Consider the following 23,311-nt stretch of genomic DNA (forward strand, 5'->3'; position numbering starts at 1 on the left):
AGTCATCAGTCCCAACCATATAAGTAAGTTCTTTGAACAATGTCCTGACAAATATGACAATGAACAGACACATTTTGATTGTGGGAGAGGAATAAATAGACAGCAGTACAAAATAGAAAAAGAAAATTTAAGGCAAGCTTATCACTCTTCAGACTTTTTATCCAATGAGAAAGAACTATCCTGTGAAACAGGAATCTTGGTGATACTTGTCAAATGAAAGAAAGTAAACACAGTGTGATCTTGATTAATTTGGTAGATAGGTGTGTCTCAGACTAAAACTCAGGACCTTCACATATTCTGTGATCCTGATCATAACAGCAGCTGCTTCTAAACAGAAGAGTTGGAGAACTAGCTGCTTTCTTCCTCCTTTAATTACTCATTAACAAAGGAAACATCAGTGTTCATTTTGCTGAACTGGCCATGATGTCTTGCTTTCATCCATATCACTTCTTTGTGCTTTCTGCTTTTCTCATTGTTATTCAAGGCTAATTTGGATGCGTGGGTTCAAATTTAAATGGATTTCACTTTGTCTCTGGGCATGACAGGGACTATTTCTCCAGAAATCTGAATCTCAAGATTTACTGGCAAACTACTTCAATTCCAGAAGGATCTCTAAGTGTCCCTTTTACCTGTTAGGCCTAGTGAACAGTAAGGTGAGAAGATCTCTAAATTCTCACTCCCTCTTCCAAGCAATTATCTATGCTAGGCACATAAATCTTACCTACGTGCAAGTAGATGAGCATGATATGTTGAGGGATGATAGGGATGTTTTCAGAGCAAGGAGCAAATTTTTGGCGATAAGCCTTCAGCAAACACACAGACAGTGGGTGGGTAAGGAGTAGAAATGTTTCACTCTAGCCTTTGACCTAACTCCCTCTCTTGTGCCCTGGCCTGTCTTCATGTCTTCCGGAGACATTATTATTTCAGCAAGTTCATTTTTAGAAATTGTAACTCATCTTTTCAAAAAGAAAAGTAAGCTTGTGATTCTGAGGGATGGGTGTGTAGGGTACTTGAGAAGACTTCACCTGAAAAGATACAATTGACAGGATAATTTGTTTGTTCTGTTGATTATTTTGTTTCAGACTAAAGAAGGATCTATCAGCCAATTACAACCAGAATAAATGAACACATGAGTGGGCTTACTTGAGAATAGAACGTCAAAGTTAGCTAGTACCTGGCTATTTGCTGGCTATTACAGAGTACATTGAAGCTATTCCTTTATGCTTATATACAGTGCAAAACCTTATCATTAGGAGCAGCACAAAGAAAGGGAGAAGAATTGCAGCATGACTAAATTATGGGATAATAAGAGCCTGGAGAATCCAGTATGAAAATTAATACATTCAACTGATCACAAATAATGCTTACTGAAAGCTTCACAATGTTAGAGGAGATGGGAAAATAAACAGGAAGACAAGATCTGAGTCTTAGCTTTACTGGTGCCACTCATTTTGTGAGGTCTTAGAAGAACTCCCACAATTAGTTTAGCAACATAGTGAAGTCATTAGATAAATTCCTAAGAAATCTCCCAAAACTGAGCATTTTTCATGTATAAGCCTAAAACTTCATTGATAACTGAAAAGCATAATAACCAAATTATAGTGTTTTAAAATTTGTATGTATGTATTATTTATTAAGATTTATTCACTTTGTATCCTGGCTGGAGCCCCCCCCATTCCCTCCTAGTCCCACCCCCTTCTTTCTTCTCCCCATATACCGCTCCCCCAGTCCACTGATAGGAGAGGTCCTCCCCACTGATAGGAGAGGTCCTTCTCCCCTTCTATCTGACCCTAGCCTATCAGGTCTCATCAGGACTGGCTGCATTGTCTTCCTCTGTGGCCTGGCAAAGCTGCACCCCCTAGGCAGAGGTGATGAAAGAGCTAGCCACTGAGTTCATGTCAGAGACAGCCCCAGTTCCCCTTATTAAGGAACTCACTTAGAAACTGAGCAGTCTATGGGCTATATCTGAGCAGGGGTTCTAGGTCCTCTCCATGCATGATCCTTGGTTGGAGTATTGGTATCTGCAGGAACCCCTCAGCCAAGATTTGTTTTTTTTTTTTTTTTTTTTTTTTTTTTGGCTCTATTGGTCTCCTTGTGGAGCTCCTCCAGGTCTTTCTGTCTCCCCCTTCTTATAGAACATTCCCTGCACTCTGCCTAAACTTTGGCTATAAGACTCAGCTTCTGGTTTGATACCCTGCTGGGTAAGAGACTTTCAGAGGCCCTCTGTGGTAGGCTCCTGTCTTATTCCCAATCTTCTCCCATTGTTGATGTTTATCCTCTTTCATAGTACATTTACACAATGGAATGCTACTCAGCAATCATGGAAATCATGAAATTTGCAGACAAATGGAAAGAACTAGAAAATATTATCCTTAGTGAGGTAACACAGAAGCAGAAAGACACACATAGCCAGACAATATAAGATAATCACACTAAAATCTATAGTCCTAAGAAGCTAAACCACAGGAGGACCCTAGGGAATAGGGTGAAACCTCATTAAGAAAGATAAACAGGGTAGAAATTATAGTAATTTTTGTCTTAGAAAAGTGCAAATATGTGCTGTTAATCCACTGAGGGATCTTGATTCTCTGTTACAATGATTTCCATGACTTGGTGTAGCCAGCAGATGAGATATGTTCAACATAACACATATTGAATCTTCCCAAGCCAATATTTCAAAGCATCATCCCATATGAAATGGTGGCAAGTTAATAAGGAAACAAAGACAAGTGTTAATGTACCACAATTTCTGTATCATTCTTCCATTGAGGGACATCTGTGTTGTTTCCAGGTTCTGGCTATTACAAATAAAGCTGCTACAAGCATGGTTGAACATGCTACAAAATGTCTTTGTTGTGTACTTGAGCATACATTGGATATATGTCTAGGAGTGGTATAGCTGGATCTTGAGGAAGCACTATTCTTAATTGTCTGAGGAAGCACCAGATTGTGGTTGTACAAGTTTACATTCCCACCAGCAATGGAAGAGGGTTCTTCTTTCTCCACATCCTCTCCAGCATGTATTATCACTTGAGTTTTTTATCTTAGCCATTCTGATGGGTGTAAGGTGAAATTAACTCAATGGCTGGCTCTTTGATCGCCCCCCCCCCACCCCGAGGGGAGACCAGTCTTGCCAGGCCACAGAGGAGGACATTGCAGCCAGTCCTGATGAGACCTGATAAGCTAGGGTGTCAGATGGAAGGAGAAGATGACCTCCACTGTCACTGGACTTGGAGAGGGGCATGGGAGGGAATGAGGAAGGGGGCTACAGCTGGGATACAAAGTGATTAAATGTAATTAATGTAAAAAAATTAAAATTTAATTTAAAAAGTACAAAGACAAGTTTTGTATTCATCAACAATTCAACTTTTTTAACAATTCAACTTTTAAATGTTTTTGTCAAATTAACTATAGCATGGTACCATCTGATCTAAAGTGTTTATTACAAGCCCATTAGAGCCCTTTTAAAAATCTACCAATGACCACACCAGTGAACTTTTTTTTTTTTGAGACAGGGTGTCACTATGTAACCCTGGCTGTCCTTGAACCCACAGAGATAAGCCTGTCTCTGTTTCCTGTTTGCTGGGATTAAAGGTCAGTGCCACCAGTTTTGACAAAGAAATTTTTCTTATCTAATATGTAAGTTTAAGAGCATATATTACCTTTACTGATATATTGCCTTTGTTTCCTTTAAAGTATAGTGGCATTAAGATCTTCCATTTTCTTTCAGGACCTGGATCCCCTTAAAGAGGATTAAGTAGCATTTATTTTGTAGAATTTTCTTTAATTTAGGTTTGAGGTCAGAATTTGAATTGTGGGTTAGAATATAACACAGAAGTTTTATTGTGTCCTCTGTATATCATTTCAGGAAATGAATGATGTCTGTATGTCCTGTTGCAAGTAATGTTAACTTGGATCATTTGGTTTCTCTGTTCTAAAGTCTTTTTTTTTCTCTTGATCATTATCTTATAGGGAGATGCTTTAAGATATGCAAGTATTCTATTTTTATAATGATCCTGCCCACTAATTTATGCATTATATGGATAAAATGACTATTACTGTGGTAGTTTCAAACTAACATCTTTTTATTTACATTCTTTTTTATACCTACTATCTGAACTTCTATTAATATACACTTTCATTTACTTACTTATTCATTAATTTATTTATACTAAATGAGCCTATAGTTTGATACTTGCACAAATTAGTAATACGTTTATTTTCAGTATGGTTTTATAAAATATGTCAATGAGACTATTGGCTATATTTTAAACTAAAATAATTTTTTTTGAGTTGACATATAATATTTTCAAACTGTGAATAATGAAAATTACTATGTTACATATGATAATATCAAATAGAGAAGCTGTTGTACATGGATTTTTACTTCATATATACAATGAACTATATTCCAGCACGATGGTTCTTTATTTTGTTTGAACCTAGTTTTAAAGAGAAATTTTCTCTTCTGATTTTATTCAGTTCTGTGTTTACTGACCTAAGAACAGCCTTGTGAAGCTTTTACTCCTAATTGGAGTTTCCCTACTCAAAAAGCAGGAAGCCAATTTTCCCTAACCAGCATCAAATCATGAGCACATCTAGCATAATACCATGTGCCCAGTGAGTATACAAAAAAATGTTTTTTGTTACTGATGCAGGTAGCTCTGAAGCCTTGACAGAATAAAAGACCAAACTTTGGTTTATTACAAGTAATTTTCCTTTGGGACATATGTGCAGTCATTATTTCCTTTGCTATTGTACGTATTCAGTACAGAATCAAGTTCTTTGCATTTGAAACTTGTCTAGAAGCCCTGCTCACAGAACAAGGCAGTAAGTAATGCTGGCTTTGCTTCCAGATGAGACACGATCACTGGTGTTTGTTACTGTGCATTTCTGCCTTGCATGGAGGATACCAAACAGGTTCATCTGAACACAGATCCTGATGAAAAACTGATAAGTAGCACATAAGAGAAAACAGAGCTTGGGACTGGGTCATGACCCTCCCTGTTTGGAGGGAGGGAGCTTAGAAATTGGGAGAATGGTGAAAGAGAGGGCTATTTGCATGAGCCACTTGCCTCTCTGATTCCAGAGGGCAGAGGACAACCCACAGTAGCCTTCAGACCAATAAAGTGAAGAAGTCATTCCTCAGGTGAATAAAAAGGAAGACTCCCGCGTGCTTCTTTCCTGCACTTCTCTGGTCTGACCTCGGAGCTGCTGCAGCTTCAAGTCTCACTTCAGGTAAGTAAGGTTATGCAGTCTTAGCAGGATATGTTCTTCTTCTTCTTCTTCTTCTTCTTCTTCTTCTTCTTCTTCTTCTTCTTCTTCTTCTTCTTCTTTTATTTTTTAAAAAGTATGTCTATTTGGAATGCATTTCACAGGTTCCCAATTACTTAGAAAATAAGAAATGCTTTTGATATGGTAGATCAAGATTTTCTGGGTGTTGAAACTTAAAGTATGATATGTTGTATTTGCAAACAGTAGTGAAAAATCATTTTGCTTTAGCAAGTTTTATTTTAAAAATGACCATATAAACAACTTGCTGGGGTTCCTCTCAGAGACCTGGAAAGTCACCAGTGCAAGTCCGGACCCCCTGAAGTTTCACAGAAACTCCGGTCAGATCCATCACATGGACTCTAAGAACAAACTGCACTGGGAAATCCTGTAATTTCTCTCCTGCCCTACAAGTCTACGTCCCCTTAATTGCTCTAGTTAGGATCAGACCTGGAGATACAGAACTACAGATGAAGCTGTCTGTTTAGTTGAAATAGTAAAGTCACTGGATGACTTTTCTAATGCCTAACTATCCCATAGAAACTATAAAGCAAAAGGCGCACAGCAAAAGAGAAGTGGAAGGAAAAAATGTAGATGAGCTAAAGGCATAGATGTATTCTGTTTAAGAGTGAACTGTTAGCAATGTGACATTCTGTACAAATCTTTACCATCAACATTTGTAAACTTTTTTTCTGCCTTCGTAAAATTGATATTTTATGTTCCTGTGAAATAGCTGCTTTTACAAACCTGTTATGGTTTTCAGGAATAATTCTAATCTCTAGAGCACAAACTCTATTCTTTTTTTTAACAGATTGTTAGTATTTATCATTTACTTGAAGGAAATACAAAATAACAGGGAATAAAATCATTTCATTTAATCTGAAAGCTGTAAAGAACTCTGGGTGGGGATGGGGAGAAATTATGACAATTTCAGTAGGTTAGTTTAAAAAAATAACAAACAAAAAACCAGGTCTTTCTTATAGAAGCAGATTATGTCTGCTTGGAGGATACAGGATGATAGAACTAAGATACAAATAAATTAAAAGAACAGTTCCTCCCTGAGAAGTCTGGCAGGAGATAGGTAGCCAGACTGTGCCTACAAACACTCGCAGCACAACTGAGCACATAGTTTATAGCAAAGATTCTCAAATGGAGAAAACACTTAGAATAGTTGTATTAAAAAAATCCAACTATGAAGGCTCACTGGTGAGATTCTGATGTGGGAGACCTCCTTTGGGGCATACAGTTTTTAATTTTTATTTTTTATTATTATTGTTATTGCTGTTTTGAGACAGGGGTTCTCTGTGTAGTCTCAGCTGTCCAGGACTTGCTTTGGCTGACCTGAAATACATTGCGATCAGCCTGCATCTGCCTTCCTGAGTACTGGGATTAAAGGTGTTTGACACCATGCCCCACTGGGGCACACATTTTTTTTAAATTTTTATTTTTTTTGTTTTAATTACAGTTTATTCACTTTGTATCCCAGCTGTAGCCCCTTCCTTCATTCCCTTCTAATCCCACTCTCCCTCCCTCATCTCTTCCCATGCCTTTCTCCAATCTGACTCTATCAGATCTCATCATTACTTGTTGCATTGTCTTCCTCTGTGGCCTAGCAAGGCTGCTCCCCATCCTGGGGGAGGTGATCAAAGAGCCAGCCACTGAGTTCAGGTCAGAGACGGTCTCTGTTCCCTTTTACTAGGGAACCCACTTGGATACTGAGCTGTCGTGGGCTACATCTGTGCAGGGGTTCTAGGTTATCTCCATGCATGGTCCTTGGTTGTAGTATCAGTCTCAGAAAACACCCCTGGGCTTAGAATTTTTGGTTCTTTTGCTCTCCTTGTGAGCTTCTGTCCCCTCCAGGTCTCTATCTCCCCCTTCTTTCATAAGATTCCCTGCACTCTGTGGGGCACACATTTTAAACAAACATCTTGGATGATTTTTCTGTAAGTCAGCTTTAGGCAATAATTTGAAAGCTACTAACTTAGGTGATTGACAATACTAGGATGGGCCCTGGGAGAGTTTGCCGCATTCTGTACACTTTCAAAAAATCTTACCATTGTGCTACATTGTTAAGGCAGCTTAACCCAGTGGTTAAGTGTTAACCCTGGAGCCAAACTGACCTGTGTTCCAGTTCCGTATAATTTACCCCTTTGCTCCACTTTCCTTGTCTTCAAAATGGAAAGAAACATTTGCAATTTTTCATCACTGGGAAGTTGCTGTGAAGATTAAATGTGACAGATCAGGCAGAGCATTTAGCTTAGTGCTTTGCACAGGTAGTATTATGTTACCTTGTTGTTTCTTGTTGCTATTGTTGTAATTATTTACTCTCTGTGTTGCTGCTAGGTTGATTATAATATAGGTGAAATGGGAGGGCAAAGAGACCCCTTACATTGTCTCCTGTGAACCCAGAAAATGGGTAAAAGTGAAATAAAATGCCAATGACTATTTAATTACTGATTTTGACATAGAGATATCATGTAGCAGAGGCTGGCCTAGAATTGATCCTTCTGCCTCCAAGCCACAAGTGCTGGAATTACAGGCATGTGCTAACATGCCTAACTGTTAACTGCTTAGTTTCTACTCTTAGGACTTAGATTCTGAAGCAAGAGAAAAGACTGGCAATAGTTTAGATTCATCCTGGGCTACACACTAAAACCTGTCTCAACAAAAAACAAAGCAAAAAAAAAAAAAAAAAATCAAACCCTGCAGCACCACCAACAAAATTTTACGCGAGGGTGGTGGTACATGCCTGTAATCCTAGAACATGAGAGAGAGAGGCAGAAGGACAAGGACTGCCAGAAATTCAAGGCCAGTATGGTCTACACAGTTTCAGACCATCCAGGGCTGTGTGGAGGGAATATGTGAACATTAATTCCTTATTTTTTTAAACATATACGACCTATTGAAAAGAAGCCAAAACCACTTTCTGAGTTTCCTATATATCATTTCCATCCAAAATTCAGTAACTAGTGGATGTAACTCAGCAGTATAACTCTTTGCCAACATGTGTAAGGCCCTGTGTTTGAGATCTAACTGTGCAAAAAAAAAAAAAAAATCACTAATTGATTTCTCCCATGATATAAACATTTTCCAAAATAGATTAAGTAAAAGAAAATTATTTTGAAGAACTGTTGATGGAAAATAAAGTAATAAAACTTAACTTAGTGAGATGAGCTGCCTGCAATAGCTATAGAAATCCTCTTTTATGGATCTTTAAAGGGCTTTATATTTATTTTGTGGTAATAGCTCAGAAAGACAACAAATTGCTTGCGTTTAAACTGAAGGAATCCCTTCACTATTAAGTAGAAAGTAAAGATGATTTAAAATGCAAAATTCTTTTTGCAGTGCTGTGCATTGAATTTTGAACTACACAAATGGTAAGCAAGCACTCTACAACTGGGCTACATACTCAGCCGCTAGGAAGCAAATCTGTTATCTCTGAAAGTCACATACCAGGGTATGTGTTTTCTATTGCGTGGCCTATCTCTCCTTTCTAAACTTTTCTTTGGTGGTGTCTGTTTTTCACTGCCTCCTCTACACTATTATCTTTGATGTCATCTTCAACTGCTAGTGTCTACACACAGAGACAATTGCTTATTTTGTTTTGTTTTTCCAGACAGGGTTTTTCTGTGTAGTCTTGGCTGTCCTGGAATCTCTTTGTAGGCCAGGCTGGCCTCAAACACACAGAGATCTGCCTGCCTCTGCCTCACTGAGTGCTTGGATCACAGATGTGCACCACCCTGCCCTGCTTATATTGCTTATTAAATGATAAATTCTGGGGCATTAGTGATTTATTAGATGAAGGTATTTTCAGAGAAAGAGTGCGTTTTCACTGTGCCCTAAAATTCATATGATATAGGATCCTCCCTCTCCTGTTTTTGTACAGTTCTAAAAAGCAGAAGAAACCTAAGTAGATTTTTTTAAGTCCTTTAATTTTGTTTTGAAGTCACAATTGTTAGCTTCCTTTCACATCACCGATCAGAGCAGAGATAAATTTGTAGGACAGGGTTTATTGCTTTTCTCAGTTCTTGTTTCAGGTGGAAAAATCTAAACTCATTTTGGAGAGTGGCGACATGTTCACAGATATTGATACTCCTTCATGGTCTCAAAGCTTATTTGTTGACATATACATTCCACCGGCCTGGTTTATTGTCACCGTGGCATGAATCAGGACAGTGAAAAGCTTGGCTATACAAATCCATCTGACAACTATGTCAGTTATAACAGGAACTGCAATTCCCAAGTCTCTGGAGAAGTCACACCTTACTGGAATGACTAACACAATAAGAAGCAGACAGGCTTGGGTTGCCTAGCAAAATAGCAATTTGAACACAGTGACTCACACATCATAGCAAGGGTTGGGGAAAATGAAAATCACTGATATATTTTTTTATGTTCAGAGATCCATTTCAATGGAAGCATTTTCTAAACAAATGAAATTGACTGAGTGTAAGCCTCTTTGACTCTTAATGTATAAACACTATTAAAAATGCCCACTGTGTTTTTTAGAGGAATTAGAAGTGAGAATGTTCACTTTTTTTAAAATCAAAATCTTTTTTTAATGTACTGAGTAAGTATAATACTGAGTCAAATTAAAGTATATATTTAAGAATAATAACCCAAGGGTATAAATAATTCATTAATTACATTAAAGTTACCAAGATAGATAATTTTTTATTTATTACAATTTATTCACTTTGTATCCTAGCTGTAGCCCCTTCCCTTGTCTCCTCCAAATCACTCCCTTCATCCTTCTTCTCCTCCCTTGCCCCCTTCCCAGTCAACTGATAGGAGAGGTCCTCCTCCCCTTCCATCTGACCCTAGCCTATCAGTTCTCATCAGGACTGGCTGCAATGTCTTCCTCTCTGGCCTGTTAAAGCTGCTTTCCTCTCAGGGGGGAGGTAATCAAAGAGCCAGTCACTGGGTTCATGTCACAGACAGCCCCTGTTCCCCCTATTAGGAAAGCCACTTGGAGACTGAGCTGCCACAGGCTACATCTATGTAAGGGTTTTAGGTTATCTCCATACATGGTTCTTGGTTGGAGTATCAGTCTCAGAAAAGACCCCTGGGCCCAGATTTTTTGGTTATGTTGTTCTCCTTGTGGAACTCCTGTCTCCTCTAGGTCTTTCTATCTCCCCTTTCTTTCATAGGAACCCTCCTCCATTGCTGGTGGGAATGTAAACTTGTACAACCACTTTGGAAATCAATCGTGTGCTTTCTCAGAAAAGTCAGAATTGTGTTACCTCAAGATCCAGCTACACCACTCCTAGGCATATATCCAAAATATGCTCAAGTATACAACAAGGGTATTTGTTCAACCATGCTTGTAGCAGCTTTACTCATAGTAGCCAGAATAAGGAACCTGGATGTCCCTGAAGTGAGGAATGGATACAGAAGTTGTGGTACATTTACACAATGGAATACAACTCAGCAACTAAAAACAAGGAAATCATGAACTTTGCAGGTAAATGAGTGGTAACTAGAAAAGATCATCCTGAGTGAGGTATTCCAGAAACAGAAAGACAGACATGGTATATACTCACTTATAAGTAGATACTAGACATATGAGGATAAACATACTAAAATCTGTACATCTAAAGAAACTAATTAAAAGCGAGGACCCTGGGTAAGATGTTCAATTGTCGTTCAGAAAGGCAAATGGGACAGATATCAGAAGAGGGAGAAAACAGGCATCAGGACAGGATCCTCCCACAGAGGGCCTCTGAAAGGCTCTACCCAGCAGGGTATCAAGGCAGATGGTGAGTGTCATAGCCAAACTTCGGGCAGAGTGCAAGGATTCTTATGAATGTTCACTTTTTGAAGTCTTCAGTTTAAATATATGGCGAAGCTTCTGTATACCATTGAACCTACTTCAAGAGTAAAATTTGCCTGAATTGTATCATTTGAAAGGATTAGGAAGGTCCTTTGTTTTAATCACTAAGAACTTTATAAATTAAGCTGAAATCGGTAGCTTATACTTGCAATCCCAGCACTCAAAATCACAGGCAGGAAGACTGCCATGAGTTCAAGGCCAGCCTGGGGTGCAGTGATTTCTAAGCCACTCTAACCCACAGTGTGTTTTTTTGAGACAAGGTTGCTCTGTGTAGCCTTGGCTGTTTTGGAGGTGCTTTGTAGGCCAGGCTGGTCTCAAACTCACAGTGATTTGCATCCCTCTGCCTCCCTGCATGCAGAGATTACAGGCGTGTACCACCGCACTTGGTTACAATGTGATTTTTTTTTAATGTAAAAAGAACAACTAATTTTGAGAACCTACCTAGGAGTCAGATATTTATTGTAAAGAAGATAAGTATGACTGTCTTATAGAATACAAGAACCCCAGAGGGAACTGCACCCAGGTATGGCTTATGTAGCTTTCAGTTTCTCTTATTTGTGCTTTCATTTTACTCTATGCTTTACTCTACTAAAGGCAAAGAAGGGAGGTAGAATTACTACCACTAAGGGCTGGAGACATAGCCCACAGTTTAGAGTGCTTTCCTAACATGTACAAGCCCCACAAGTGAAATATCTGGTATTGTAATAAAAAAAAGGCTAGAGGAGAGAATGCTAACAATATTCAAGAAAAACTATAGTCATAATTTTGCTTAAAAATAGATATGCTTTCTACACTTTTTGCTCTTCTTAATTCACTTGCTCTGTTTTGCTAATCTCATCCTTACCTATGGAGACATCTTAAACCCTTTGTTTTTCCCTTAAACACTTTGTTGTTATACTGTTTCTCAATACATGAATTAGAGATTCTTTTACCCTGTAATATCAGAACTTCTATACAGATGAGGAAAACAAAACCACAGCCTAAGAATGCTTAATAGTGAATTTTAGATAATCTGCCTAGGACATAATAGCTTATATGTTCAAACCTATACCTGCAGCTCTAGGAAACACATTCTCTACATGATGGCATGATGGCCCTGAAGGAACCCAGGACACCTGCTTTGCATCTGGTTCACTTTATCATGTTTAATTAAATGGTTGGGCTAAATTGTTTATAGAACTATTCTATTTGTAGGACTAAGCAGCTCAACTCTCTAGGAACTAATTCATTGTTTTCTTTTATTGAAAATAGATTTTTCTTTGCCCTCCATTTTGAATTAGAGAATTAAAAGTTATTAAACTTCTATACTCTATTTATTTTTTGTAAATTTAGCAAAGATACAGATAATAAATTCTTTTTTCAGATAAATAGCTGCAAAGTTGAAAGGGTGTATTACACACTACTAAATATATTCATTATTATTATTATTATTATTACTGAAGTTTTCTTAATCTCATATTTCTAATCACAGTACTTGTTACCTGACAAGGTCTAGGAATTCAACTTTCACAGTAGCTAAACGTCTTTTGTTGGGTATCAAAAAATTGTGAAGAAAAAAATATCCTAAAATGTAAGCCCCTGAAGGAGTGCTTATATTCTGTGTGTGTGTCTCCGTCACTGCCTCTTTCTCTCTCTTCCTCACACACACACACATATACTCTACAGTGACATTAACTGTTGTGAGATAACTCTTATACAATGACCAAAACATTTCTTTGTGAATTTTGTGATCTCATCAGGATAATGATCTGTGAGCTTTACCTTTCTTTGACTGCCGGCTCAGCGAGAACTATTACTGTTCATCGGTCTCATTTGTCACAAAAAAGTTGGAACTGTAAAACTTTATACATTCTTTCTAGATATTCATCCTTTATATAGGCATCTAGACTCTGTGTGAGTACAGTTTCTTTACTAATTCCAAACCAATTGGTGATTTATTGGAATTTTATCTGCAAAGAAAACAGGCAGCAAGTTATTATACTAAATCTTTTCTTTGTCTCACATTCCAAATCACAATGCTTGTTACCTGCTAAGGTCCTAGGAATCCAGCTTAGTAGCTAAAGGTCTTTCATTGGGAGCAAAACAATTCCAGGCAAATAATCCTAGAAAGTAACTCCCCAAAGGAGTGCTGATATTATCTAATCAATCTCCCTTATTTTATCAATGAAAGTACTGAACTCTAGAGAACTCACACCTAGTCATTAATAAAATTGGTTTTCATAGCTTTTTCTCTGTCCACCTCATCTTCTTGGCCCGCAGCATTTTCTGTTATTTGTTCCCTTTTCCAAACTTTCCACAAACCCAGATGGCTGGCTAAAGGCCTTCCTTCTGAAAGGACTGCCTAGTATTTTTCTCATTACCTTCCTCTTTTCCTTGTCTCCTTCCTCCCCCACCCCCCCCAAAAAAAAGAATCTAAATTTCCTGGGATTTATTCCATGCTCTTAGAACCTTGTTGCAAGAAAACCTGCTAAAACTCATCTGGGAAACTATTTAATGTTAATAGTGTGAACTGGTTAATGTGTTACTGCTTCCAGGAATGATATTTGCATTTTAACAGAGACTGGGAATTTTAGATAGCCTAGTAGGGAGTATAATTCTGGGTGGGATGCCCCTTTGTCCTAAAGTCACAAGATAGAGCTCTTCATTGTACCTCGGGTTAACATTGTCACCTAGAGGGATTTGTCTGTCTGGTAAATTAGTATATAGCTATAGCAAAAAGCTTTGGATGCTTTCTTTTAAGTACCACCTCTTTGAAAGCATTCTAAAGCGAAAGCACCCCTGAAATGAGCTCTGCACTACATGAAGAGAGTCATTTGTATGAACACCAAGACCTCCAGTGGATCCTGTTGCAGGTTAGACACCAAGTCAAACTAATTTTTTTCTTTTATATGAGAAATTACTTTAACTAAAAAGCCCTTTGCCTATCGGTTTTCAATTCTTTCCGGGTTTATTTAATTAATTTGTATTTTACATGACTTAGTTTTGCCTTCCTCCCCTCTTTCTTTCTCTCGATTTCTCTTTCATTTTCTTCGTTTTTTTTTTTTTTTTTTTTTTTTTTCCCCACTCTTTCTCCTACCAGGCGCCTCAAGCACAGAGAAACCGCTGGTCATGAGTTGGCTTTAAAAGACTATCAGGAAATCTTACTTTTCAAAGGAAAAATTCCGACACCTTCTGTAAGCAGAGTCATGGTCCTGTCTTCTAAAAAAATGCAATGGATACCGTTATACTTCCTCTGTCTATGGGTTTTACATCAGTGAATTAAACTGATGTCTCACTGAAAATGTACTTTTAATCCCATCTGTACTGAACATGTATTGCCATTGTTTTCTGAATAATACAGTATAATAACCATTTATAGAGACTTGACATTGTATTAGGTATAAGTGGCCTAGAGAGCTTTTAAAATATCTGGGATAATACATGTAGGTTATTTGCAAATACAGTACTTTTATAAAGGAGATTTCAGTGTTCATGTAGTTTGGTTTCTGAGCAAATAGGGATAGTCTTGAAAATGTTGTTACAAGGTTGTTGTTGTTGTTTTGCTTCGTTTTGTTTTTTTTTTTTTTTTGTATATCTAAAATGTTAAATGTCACTTTTCTTCTCTGTACAATCTTTCTTTTTCTTCAGGGCTGGTGTCAGACTTAGGACACACCCTTCTAAGAAAACACACTACCAACTGAGATACACTCAGGCCAATTCTCAGGTAATCTTATAGTTTGTTTCAAGCTTACCGTGTTTGCTAATTTTTTAATTTTAATTTTTATACTGTGTATTTTAAATTTTTATTCTGTTTTTCAATTTCAAAATAGAATCTCGATGTGTAGTCCTAGATTGTGTTGAACTTTCACTTCCTACCACTGTCTCACAAGCACTAGGAGTATAGGTATATATTACTATGTACAGCTGTTACTTACACATTTTTTTTCATGTTGCTCTGCAAGCAGGGCTTTTGTTTTCAAATGCTGAGTTCCCTAATAAAAACTCATCACTTGCACTCCTACAGCAAGTACTGTGTTGTAATCAAAGTGTTAAAGTTGAGCTAAGGAGCTATTTAGTGAATGGAATCTCAGTTTCCACCTTTGCAAGAGTTTTTTATTCAGGAGGTCTAGAACGGAGTTCTGGAAAATGCACTATAATAAGATATCCATCAACTCCTACAAGAGTTACACTTTCTTTTGACACTGTGTGTCATCATTTAGCTCAGGTTGGCACATAATTCAAGATCTTCCAGCCTTAGCTTTCTTGGTGTTTGGATTATAAGCATGTGCCATCATATATGGCTTGCTCTGTAGGTTGTGATAAACTTAAATACTAAGTGTTTGGAAAGGTTTAGTACACTATCAAAATGTTCTTACCTCACAAACTGAATACTTAGTCCAGTGGCCTTTTTCCATATTATTTTTCCACGATTTCTATATAAAATAATGAAATTATGGGGTCCAGCACGTATTTGCATGCTTTTTGCTATCACTCACTATGGGCAATAGGCAGGATTTTTTTTTTTTTTCAGTATAGTCTCACATATGGAAGTTCAGCTGATGGAGAAAGAATATGTCTTCAATATAATCCACTAAGGTCACTTATTTTGCATATAGAAAAACTGGCTCAGAAGAGGAAAGTGACTTAGTAAAAGCAGTAAGTATCCAAGTAGGACTAGAACTGAGGTCTGTGAACTCAAAATGTATCTCTGCTTTTCTGAGAACTGAGCGTTCCATAGGTCAATCTCATTTCTTCTTTTGCTCCTCTGTATTTCATTGATTTATATCAATTTTAGAGCATTTTATGAAGTTAGAGGTGCTCAAACAAGATGAGCTATAGTTGAGGAATCAGACAAGTAGGAGGAAGACAAAGAACAAGTCATTGCAAATACAGGGCAGCACAAGTCACTGTCACGGAGCTTTACAATGCTCAATGGTAGGCTTGAAAATAAAACTAGATTTTTTTAAAGGAAAAACTAGATTTTATCCTCATTAAATTTAGTTAATCCAAAATGATCACCTAGCTTCAGCAAAAATAAAACCAGGCATAATGAAACTGATAACTCCTGATATAAAATATTTTGAGCAAAATAATTTACCACTTACTATTTTAAAAACTAAAGGCAATAAATTATTTTAATAAGCAAATCACACTGCATCACTTATTTTCAGTTAAATAGCACAGAGCAGTACTCTAAGCCTGTATTTACTTACTCATTAACAATAGGATAAAGTAAAAATTGCATATTAGCAGTACACACACGTGCTCACTTCGGCAGCACATATACTAAAATTGGAACGATACAGAGAAGATTAGCATGGCCCCTGCGCAAGGATGACACGCAAATTCGTGAAGCAATACACACACACACACACACACACACACACTCACACACACAAACGCGCGCGCGCGCATATATCTTTCAGAAGCTATTATAAAAGTAAAGCTAAATAATTGTTCTCTCTCTTAAGCATCCTTATATCTTCTGAAATCTAAGTTAAATTGACCACTGACTGTTTTTTTCTTATTTTGGTCTTTGTTGTTTAAGAGATTTTCAGCTGCATATAAACCTTTTAAAATACATTAAGTACTATAACAAATTTAAATTTAAATACATGTTAATATCTGTTAGATACTATGATGTAGAAAAACAAGCTATATCATTTATACTATTCCAACATTTTGTCACTTGCAAAATGCTATAACACCTGCCACCTCATTTGACCTTTGTTGTCTTTCATCAAAAATATTTGCTAGACAAAACAGGCATTATTCCCGTTTTAGATTTTTCAAAGGAGGTTATGAGAAAGATGAGGCTAAAGAACTATAATGCATTATTTATTTGTTTCTCAAATAGGAGGTTGATGGCAAAGTAGAGGTTTGACACCATAGGAGAAGTTCTTATCCCCCATCCTAGGTACACCCTAGGCACAAAGCTGTTCCCTTTTTCCTTCAAAATCAATATTACCTTACCCCATGCCTGTGACCCAGTCCCTTAAGGCACCTTGCTCCTTTATAGTGAATCTTTCTAAGGTGTTGCTGTTAATAAGTGTTAATGAACTAAAGCATTGTCCTCTCTGTGAACACGATTTACTTTTTAACTGGAGCTTTTCAGAGAACAGCACTTCATCCTGCTCCTATCACTCCTTAGACAAAACTTTCAAAACCTCCTCATTGTCAAACAAGTTAATTTTAAAAGCATTTACCCAGTAGAACAAAGTCCCCACAATTTGCTCCTAATCTAACCTTGCTAAGCTTTTCTCTCAGAAATCTACCCTGTGTGTCCAGCAAACTGGACTATTCCCTTTGCCTACATAATCCCACTAGGTTAAAAATCTCTCCTCCCCATAAATGCTTCCCTAATCTCTGCTCCACCTTTAGCATTTGAGCTACTATCAGCCAATCTTTGAAGGACTTTAGATTACCTGGTGAAAGATTAGGGCAAGAATTGAAGCAAGCAGTAGGATGATGAGTGTCCACCCACCTAAGAAAGTGGCATAGTTTCACCTGAAATCAGGGAGATGGGAGGATTTTAATCATAAGCCTTGTCAGTTTCAGAGCTTTGCCAAAAGCTATGAATAAAATGTGAATAAAAGGAGCTCCACAAGAAGACCAACAGAGCAAATACATCTGGGCCCAAGGGCACTTGCAGAGACTGATGCTCCAACCAAGGACCATGCATGGAGAAGACATAGGCCCCTGCTCAGATATATCCCATGGGCAGCTTCTTCTCTGTGTGGGTTCCTTAGTAAGGGGAGTAGGGGCAGTCTCTGACTTGGACTTGGTTGCCTGATCTTTGATCACTTCCCCCTGGCTGGGCAGCCTTGCCAGGCCACAGAGGAACAGGATGCAGGCAGTCTTGATGAGACTTGATATGATGGGGTCAGCTTGTAGGGGAGGAGGGCTCCCCCTTTCTGAGGACAAGGGGAAGAGAATAGGGGTGAAGAGGGAGGAAGGGGGGTCGGTATGAAATGAGAGAGGGGGTACATTTGGGATGTAAAGTGAATAAATTAAAAAATAAATTTAAATAATAATTTTTAAATGTCTGTCTAGTAATCCTGGTTATGAGTCTTTGTTCTGCATGCAGCCTGCCCTGGAAGAGAGGGATCCTGGGTAGCCTCAACAAAATACAAACTATCAAGAATATCCATAGTGCTCAGAAAGTAGAGGTCTCTGGAGTTTAGAGTTTAAACGATGTGTCCAAAGTCACTTAGATAGTAAAGTTGCAGTGGACCCAGGACTTACCTCATAGTTCACTGCTCTGGAAACTTCCAAAAGGAACTTTGTCCTGTGAAGATGTGAAGATATACCTTGTCTGTTTACCTTTGGTCATCTGCCCTCATCCAGTTTTTACCCTTGCCCTAGTGTTTATCTTTAACTATTCCTTAATCATTGTACTCTTAGCAATTCTCATAAAATGACATTCTTTCCCCTCTTGGACGCAGTAAGGAATCCTGAATTCACCTTCTTAGTGTACTTCAGTGCTACTTAAAAGTGACTTATTTATCTGGTTAACACACCTAAGTCTCTAGGGAGTCAGATTCTTTTTTTCTTTTCTTTTCTTTTCATTTATTTATTTATTCACTCGACATCCTGATAGCAGCCCCCCTCCCTCTTCTCCTCTCAATCCCACCCTCACACCCCCTTCCTCTCACTCGCCTCTCCCCTTCTCCTCAGACAAAGGGAGCCCCCACATGGGTACCAACCCACCGAGTCACATCAAGTTGCTGCAGGACTAAGTGCATCCTCTCTGACTGAAGCCAGACAAGGCAGCCCAGCTAGGGGAAAGAGATCCAAAGGGCAGCCGAGTCAGAGAGGACTCCCCACTCCAGTTGTTAGCTGACCTACATGAAGACCAAGCTTCACACCTGCTACAAACGTGTAAAGAGTGTAGGCCCAGCCCAACCAAGCATGTTCTGTTCTCTCTCTCGTTCTCTCTCTCTCTCTCTCTCTCTCTCTCTCTCTCTCTCTCTCTCTCTCTCTCTCTCTCTCTCTCTCTCTCTCTCTCTCCAGGGTTTCCCTGTGTAGCCCTGGCTGTCCTGGACTCAATTTGTAGACCAAGATGGCTTCGAACTCATAGAAATTCGCCTGCCTCTGATTCCCAGAGTGCTGAGATTATAGGCATGTAGCACCACTCCTGGTACAGTGCATGCTCTTTAGTTGGCGGTTCAGTCTCTGTGAGCCCCCACTGGGGCCCAGCTTAATAAGTCTTCTTGTGGTATCTTTGAGCCCTCTGGCTCCCTCAGTCCTTTCCTCCACTCTTCCACAAGAGGGAGTCAGATTCGTAACATCTACCTTTGCTTTTTAGGTCCTGGTGAGGCTATGGCATTTTAGGGATTACTGTGTAGTAATATATTTGGTAGTTCTGGATGATCTTTAATTGGAATTATACAGCTCTTACCGCTAGTCTTCCAAGATTCAGTCATGAGCCTTATCAATTGAGCCATCCAAGCCTTTTCTCTAGTCTTCTAATATACTTTCTTCCTTTGTTCATAAATGAGGGTTGGTGACCTTCATAATAATCATACATTAATTGGTCTTATTAATAACCAATGTAAAATGTAGAATTAAAAATAAATTTCATAATCAGAATTACTAATTTTGTGCTTCAGTTTTACATAATATATCTTGATGCCCTGATATAAAAGTTTGGGGAAGTAATATTTTTATATTTCTTGTACTTTCTTCCACCATTTTATGATTGTGTGATTTTTTTACCCTTACTTGTGTGACATATAATATATGTACAAATAATTACAATACATATCATTTATAATTTTATCATTATATTACATTGGTAGCCTGCTGTGTAACCATAAACCCTATAGTTTATTCTTGAGGCTATGCTTAAGTAAACTGAATATTTAATACCAATCTTTTCTTTATAGTTGACACAATCTTTTTTGTTGGTTAGTCATTCATCATTTCAATGACATATTTCATCATTCAGTAATTATTTTTCTCCCTCAAGAAAGATTCATGGTTGTTATGCCTTCTTAGTTATTTCAGGCTTAAAATCCCTATTAAGTCAAACATAGGGACTTACACTTATAAGCCCAGTAGTTACTAAACTGAGGAAGGAGGACAGTGATTTTGAGGCTTGCCTGGGTCACATAGCAAGACTGTCTCAAAAACAAACAAAACAAAGGAAAAAAGAAATAAGGAAGGCTAAAAGGAAGGAAAGAAGAAATTTGTCAGATGGTTCAATAGGCAGTTGCTGCACAAACCTGCCAACTGAAGTTACATACTTGGAACCCAGATCAAAGTGGAAGGGAAAAATTAATTCCACAAGTTGTCCTTTCACCTCCATATGTGCACACGGCTGCACACATCAACGCATATACACCATAGACAATCACATGCACACCTCATGACAACTACTACTAATGCAGAAATTTACATCATCAAACAACTTAGCTAGTACTTTTGATTCATTCTGTGCATCAGAATGTTATAGATACTTTCCTATTGATTTCTGATATTAGCTGTATCTGAAGGGGTGCAACATATCTGATAATCAGGCAGGGTTTTGTGTGTGTGTGTGTGTGTGTGCACATGATTTGCTTTCTGGTTTTGACTGTTTTCTTAAAATTTAAAGATATAATAGTATACAACTTTTCAATTAATATATTAAATTTACTTAAAATACAGAGTGTAGCCTTTAGATTTGCAAATCAAATCCTTGCATTAGTTTAGGAATTTTGCTTGTTAATTTTTCTAATGTTTTATTCCATTTATAGATATTATTCTCTTTTATAGTATATTTACTAGCTCATTTTGTTATTCTCCTGTGTCATTTTCTTTTTAATGATATTTCTTTGCCTTTGAACTCACCATGATTATCATATAATTTTCTTCTATTTAATTAATTTAGTTATAAATTTTTTACTGAAATTCTTGATCTTTCTAGCTTATTAATATTCAAATATTATTTTTCCTTAATTCCTTTTATTAACATTTTGCAGATTTCTGTTGAAAACTTTGCTTGCAATTCCTTCAGTTATATACCCAGAAACAGGGTTGCTGGCTCACATGTTAACTGAAAATATTATGCTTGTGAAACTGTTGTTCAAAAGCAAAATAGATATTGAGACATCCCAAGATATATGAAAGATAAAGGAATGTAGTGAATCATAACTACATACATAATCCCCAAAGAAAGTGGCAAAAGGAATGCTTTGGACTAAAAAGAAAAGAAAAAACATACACCTTAAAGTTGTACAAAAAAAGATCTCTAATAAATTTAACTCTACACTTAGATTTAGTATATTTTTAGAATTACTGTATTTTATTTGTAAGTCCTATATTTATTTCATACACAGTTTAAAAGACAAACACAAGAAGAAATCACAATCAATGTTAAAGAGTATACATACAAATATTAAATACATAGAAAAATTAAATTCATGTGAGGGAAAAGGGCGGCGCTCTAGTTGGACAGAAGCTGGAGCTGGAGTAGGGCATGGCTAATGTTCAAATTTCATTTGGTATCAATTCAACCTAGTTTATTATAAATTTTATGTTAACTATAACCTACATGGTAACTACTAAATTAACTATAACATATACAATAAAGAAAATGAAGAGGAAGACAAAAGGTGCACTAGAAAATATTAATCAAAGGCAAAAATATAATAGTAGAGGAACAAAGAAACACACACAGAGACACATGCAAACTGGCATAAATAAAGGAGAATGGAGATCTGGTTTTCAGAAACGTGCTACCCCATAGTTTGTCAGTGTTCTAGGATTGCCCTAAACATGTACACATGTGGAAAGCAATAACTGGGCATGGAGGCTTACAAAAAAAGACATGGACTTGGGAGAGAGTCATGATTCATGGAGGCATTTAGGAGAAATTTGAAAAGAGATTGGGGGTAAATACAATCAAAATACATTGCATGCATGTATGAAATTCTTAAAGAATAGATAAAAATACATTTTAAAATAGGAAAATAGCAGAAGTTCATAAATATTGGTGAACATTTATCTGTAAATGGCTTAAACAACTGAGAGATAAAGATATATAAAGACAAAAATATGCGATCCATCTATATGCTGCCTACAATAGGCTTCACTCTATAGCCCAGGCTTGACTGAAACTCACTATGTATACAAGGATAGTCTAAAAATTTATGTCAATTATTCTGTCTCTTCTTTCTGAATATTGAGATTATATTTGTGCACTCTTACACCTAGTTAAAATAGTACTGTAGACCCAAAGACACAAGTAACTTGAAAGTGAATAGATATAAAGATATTTCGTGGAAATAGCAATGAAAACAACTGGTGACGATAGGCCTGAACTTGGTTGCCTCGTCTCTGATCAATCCCCCTCCCTTACTAGGCCACTCAGAAAGAAGATCCAAACAGTCCTGTAGAGATCTGATAGGCGAGCGTCAAATAGTAGGGGAGGAGTCCTTATCAGTGGGCTAGAGGTAGGAGCATAGGGGGAGAAGAGGGAGGGTGTATAGGACTAGGAGGAGATGAGGGAGGGGGCTACAGCCAGGATACAAAGTGAAAAAAATTGTAGTAAATAATAACAATAAAAAATAATGATTATCTACACTCTGCCCAAAGTTGGCTATGAGTCTCAGCCTCTGCCTCCATATCTCAATCAGTACAGTCTTTCAGAGGCCCTCTGTGATAGGCTGCTGTCCTGTTCCCTGTATTCTCCTGCTTCCCATGTCTATCGCATTTATTCTTCTGAATGAGGAGTGAGCATCTTCCCTAAGTCTTCCTTGTTGTTGATTTTAGTATGTTTATTCTATATTATATAGCTAATATCTGCTTATCAGTTAGCATATACCATGTGTGTCTTCCTGCTTCTGGGTTATCTCACTCAGGATGATCTTTTCTAGTTCCTATCATTTGCCTGCAAATTTCATGATACCCCAACCAAGGAAAATGAATGGAGAGGACCTAAAATCCCAGCTCAGATATAACACATAGACTCAGTCTCCAAGTGGGTTTCCTAGTAAGGGGAACAGTGGATTTCTCTAGCATGAACTCAGTGACAGGCTCTCTGATCATCTCCTCCCGGGGGTTCCAGCCTTGCCAGGCCACAGAGGAAGGAAGTGCAATGAATCATACTGAGACCTGATAGGCTAGAGTCAAATAGAAGGGGAGGAGGACCTCCCTTATCAGTGGACTAGAGGAGGGGCATGGGGGGAGAAGAAGGTAGGAGGTTGGGATTGGGAGGAGATGAGGGAGAAGGAAACAGCTGGG

General features: G+C 37.7%; 1 protein-coding gene and 1 non-coding gene across 3 annotated transcripts in view; both read left to right on the plus strand.

The window, feature by feature from the left end:
• Positions 1 to 14,734: 14,734 nt before the first annotated feature.
• The window catches only part of Rps6ka6 (ribosomal protein S6 kinase A6), a 173,116-nt gene continuing 164,539 nt past the window's right edge, over positions 14,735 to 23,311 (plus strand). For both annotated transcript variants that reach the window (XM_060374329.1, XM_060374330.1), the window contains exon 1: positions 14,735 to 14,807. The gene's annotated coding sequence lies outside the window, so the exon portion shown is untranslated. The remainder of the gene's footprint in view (positions 14,808 to 23,311) is intronic.
• LOC132650302 (U6 spliceosomal RNA) lies at positions 16,346 to 16,452 on the plus strand. Its single transcript, XR_009588669.1, has one exon. It is a non-coding gene; the product is annotated as a U6 spliceosomal RNA (small nuclear RNA).

Source organism: Meriones unguiculatus, chromosome X, assembly GCF_030254825.1.
Source record: "Meriones unguiculatus strain TT.TT164.6M chromosome X, Bangor_MerUng_6.1, whole genome shotgun sequence".
Taxonomy (NCBI): Eukaryota; Metazoa; Chordata; class Mammalia; order Rodentia; family Muridae; genus Meriones; species Meriones unguiculatus.